The sequence below is a fragment of the Heterocephalus glaber genome, unplaced genomic scaffold (assembly GCF_053883595.1).
Source record: "Heterocephalus glaber isolate CG9 unplaced genomic scaffold, H.glaber_assembly_v1.0 deba00001613, whole genome shotgun sequence".
Taxonomy (NCBI): Eukaryota; Metazoa; Chordata; class Mammalia; order Rodentia; family Bathyergidae; genus Heterocephalus; species Heterocephalus glaber.
The window spans coordinates 28,591,536-28,596,236 of NW_028258384.1; the positions used below are offsets into that span (position 1 = coordinate 28,591,536).

Consider the following 4,701-nt stretch of genomic DNA (forward strand, 5'->3'; position numbering starts at 1 on the left):
ACTTTTTTGTTCTAGCTAAAGGATTCTCACTTGTATTTATCTTTGCAAAGAACCAACTTTTATTTTGTTCATACTCTAGTGTTTTTCTAGTCTCTATTTTGTTTATCTGTGCTCTATCTATCCCTCCCTATAGCTATCTGTGGATTCAGTTTGTTCTTTTTTTTCTAGTTCCTCAAGGTGTAAAGTTAGATAATTGATTTGACTTTAGTGTTTTAATGTAGCCATTTATAGTTATAAATTTCCCTGTGATCACAGCTTTTACTGCTTCCCATAAGTTTCGGTAAATTTTATTTTGTTTTTATTTTTGAATATTTGATGATTTCCTCTTTGACCCATTGATTGTTTAAGAGTGTGTTATTCAATTTCTACATATTTGTTTTATTTTTCAGTTTATCTTCTCATATTGATTCCTAGCTTCTTTCACTGTCAGTGAAGACATTTCATGTGATTTTTTAATCTCATTAAAATAAATTCACTGTGGGCCGGGGATTTAGCTCAGTGGTTCTGCCGCCTGTCTCACAAGTGCAAGGTCCCAAGTTCGATCTCTGGTACCAAAAAAAAAAATCCTAAAATAAATTCATTGAGATTTATTTTGGAAGTGTGTTTTACTGTTTTTTTAATAGGGAATAAAGTTTATTTTGGCAGATAGTATTAAACAAAATTAAAGTTGCATGCATTAGTAGCATAACTCAACATCCTTAATTTGGTATAAGTATGACACATGTTCTTGCTTTCCTGTGTTCTGCTAAATCATCATACCTAAACTGTTTTATAAAACTGATATGCTGAAATTTAACTTTACTGTTTTCGCTTATGCTCTGATTCCAAACAAAACTTTTCATAAGCTTCTTCAATCTCTGGGTCCATCTCATCATCATTATCATCCAAGTATAGATCACCAGCCCCTGATAAATCCGTTCCATTTTCTTCACAATCTGGAAAAAACTCCTCTCTTTCAAGTAACTCTTGATATTTCTCTTGGTAATCTGGATCAGCTGCAGTGAAAGGAACATCATCAGATGTATAAAATGTTGGTTCATTCATAAAGTAGTTAGGATCATTTTCAGGTGTTGCTTCTCTGTATGTTGAAGTTGCATGGACTCTACCCTAGTTACTCGACCAGAGTTCAGCAAGCTTCAAGAACATCTGTTTTATGTCTCTGCTGCAGTTTTCATCTAGGACAACGTTTTCAATTCTCTGAATAATTTCTTCCATATCAGTCCTTAATTTTCCTTTTCAAGCATCTTCCAAAAGTGACCCTGTCAACTTTAGTAATTTTACTGCACAAATTAAGTTGTCATCCATTGGATTAGAGAAGAGAGCGTTCATCAATTCACGCAGACCAACTTGAAGAATATCTGCTCTTGTAACCTATCCATTTGTTCCCTTGATCTCCAGGTTAAAATAAAGTTCTCCCAGAAAGAGTACAAATGCATGAAATCCTTTTTGAGTCACTTCATCCCCTTTTGCAGCTTGATCTTTAACTTCATATTCAGTCTGACATCTTTGAAGTAGCAATTGGTGGAAGGTGCCACTCTGTGGGGTAATTGTCAGATGATGGGACAGGTAATTACACAGGCGAGCTCCCATGTAAGAGAAATTTGGGATAGATGTGGCTTGCCGGTAGATGAGTTCCACAAGTTTTGCAAAGCATTATCTGTTGTAACCCAGCCATTCAAGGTCTCTGCATACTGTTCAATTTCAGTTTCAAAACTTCCAGGTTGCTATGTAAGATGATTCAAAAACTCCTGAACATATTCTGATAGAGTAGGATAATCTTCACAACCATCCTCATAGGATTCTGTATCAGCAGAATAACCTGATGGATAAAATTCGGGGGTGTTGGCAGACAGCTTAGACATTAACAAAACCACTTGGGGCTTAGCCATTGCTGACTCTGAGTTCTGCTGGGGGATTTTATCCTGTGAGCTGGGTGGAGCTCTCAGGGGCCTCGTTTGTTCTGGAGCCCCATCAAAACCGTCCGACATGCTCCTCCACCTCCTCCCTGGCCGCTGCCTCTGCGCTCCAACTAGGACACGGGGGAGGCGCTGGGCCTCACTCAGGCCTCATGGAGGACCAGGGCAGCGAGCTGCTCGGCTCCTTCAGCAACTCGGGCAGGGCGGATGGCAGCTCAGGCCCGGGACCTCCCCCTCCACCCCACCTCGCGCCGCGGTTTAACTGTTATTTATTTATTTTTTTTTTTGGTGCAGCATTCTATATGCATCAGTTAGGTATAATTGATTTATAGTATCTATAATTATATAATGTATGTACATGTATTTATATATGTATGTATAACTATTTGTATATTTGTATTCCTCTGTTCCTTTATCCTCATTCTAAATGTTCTACGCATTATTGGATATGATGTTTGAAGTCTCCAGATATTACTATAAAATTATTTATTTCTCCCTTAAATTCTGTCAGTGTTTGCTGCTTCCTAGAGACTTCACCTCCTCCATGACTTCCACTCTTTCATTTTAACCCCACATTTTCTATAGTTTCCTGCATCTCTCCATGGCATGCATATATATATATATATACTTTTTGCCATTGGAAGGAATAATTCCTTCCCCTAACTCTTATCTTCGTGCACATTTCCAACCAATCCCCTAACTCTCTCCACCTCATCACAGCAATTGTTATTTACATTTGTTACTTCTTTCTCCTGTCCTATTCAGTCCTCCCAAAGAAACTAGTTATAGCCTAGTTTCTTTCTCTCTTATGCTGAAACCCTGCCCTCAAGTTCAGCAAAGCCTCTATATTTCTTAAAGAAGAACAAATGTTTAAATTTTTTATTTGTGTACATTGTTAGGGAACAATGTCTCGTTTCCACTTTTGGTAGATCTTTCCATGTGGTAGGATCTCCATTGGAATAAAATCTCTGGGGTTTTTGTACTTCCACCCGTTCTTACTCTTGCTCTTCTCTCCCTTCTTTCTCTTTGGAAGATTCCATTCCCAGAAGGCTGTGTCATACTCTGCTTCTGTATAACACAAGTTTTCAAGTGTGGGTTTGAATAAGGCCCCAGTTTCTAATTGGATGGGATAGTGTGTTACATTCTGGAATTTCTTTTTAAGAAGTGTACTTACCCACAGAATTCAGTCATATTCTTCTGTATCAGACTTCTCAGTAACAAAAATTGTATATTTATCTCTCATTTGCCTTCCTTTTTTTTCAGTTTGTTCAGAAGTTGGGTGGTGAATGAGACATTTGGTGCCCTAAACCTCAACTTATACAATATGTTAATTCTTTCTGACTTCAAAAGATTGATCATTACAAATAAAGTTAAAGGCTCTTTCAAATACCAGTCTCAGTCCAGGTCTCTTTCCTTAGAGGTGACACGTACTGTCATTTTTTATAACTTTTCTAAATATAACCTACATACAAGTATATCCAAATGTCCTGAGGATTGTTTGAAATATTAATTTTATCATAGTGAATGTATGATTATGTGGCTTTTTTCTTAAACATATTTCTTAAACATATGTCTTAAACATATTTAAACATATTTCCATATCAGTATGTATTTATCTTATTAGTGCTATGCAGCATAGCCATATTATGCTTGTTTTTCTGGGTACTTCTGAGAAATAGACATTAGAAAATGTGCACTTTTGAAATTAGTAGACACTAGAAATCGCCTTAATGTGGTATTATACCTCTTACATTTGTTCAGTGTATCAGAGTCCTTTGTTCCACATGCATCAGCAGTTCTCTGTGCCTATTTAAACATATCTGCTAGTCTGATACATAAAAATATTTACATTTTACTAATATTGATGAAAATATGTAAGCTCTCTTTACTCACAGATAAAAATTACATCAAAGACATGAATTTCCCCTTGAAGAATAAAAGTCAGTTATTTAATCAGCAAAATGCTCATTAGTAAGATATTGGGGGCTAAGGAAAAGGGTGAGAAAGGCATTTTTTTTCTGAATTTAATATTCATAATTTCTGATATGTAAAGATAATTTAAGAATTCTCATAGTGCTAACAGATTTCAGAATTTACTATTATAAGTTACATGACTTTATATTCTTCTAAGTGATTCAAATATGTTGATATCCCATTCAGGTAATTCATTGATGATTAGTGTGATAAGAAATGAGGATTTAAAATTGCAGTACATGATGTAATTGAACAGTAATATTACTAAGATATTCTTAAGGGAAGACTATATTAAAAACATAAGCAGTTTAGCTAGGTGCGGTGAGGACCTCCAGCATTAGGGAAGCTGAGGCAGGAAGATTGCTATCAGTTTGAGGCCAGCCTGGACTACATAGTGAGTTCAAGCCCAATCTGAATGACACAATGTGTCAAAAAAAAAAAAGAAAGAAAGAAAGAAAAAAGAATGAAAAGCTTAAATTATCTTGGTGATGTTAAAAAAATTTAGTCAATCATCTTCATTTTTAGGATAATTCTGTAGTAAAATGTAATCTATTAGTTTCTTTTCTAAAATATGCTTAACACATTTTTGTTAATGTTTTACTCACAGTTAATGGTATCTTATCCTTACAAACCCAGTTGAGAGCCTACAGTTGTGAGAATAGGCTCTTTAAGAAGGAAATTCCATTTTCTTAGCTAAGACCAGTTTGAATAATTGAAATTTGAAGGTTTTCAGGTACATCCAGACCTGACTAGTGTTAATTTGTTTTAGGGAATTCACTTATACACAAAAGAATAAAGTCATACAGAAATC

General features: G+C 35.5%; 1 pseudogene; it reads right to left on the reverse strand.

Moving 5' to 3' along the window:
* Window positions 1–631: 631 nt before the first annotated feature.
* Window positions 632–2,002, reverse strand: LOC101699146 (polyadenylate-binding protein-interacting protein 1 pseudogene; annotated as a pseudogene).
* Window positions 2,003–4,701: the final 2,699 nt, after the last annotated feature.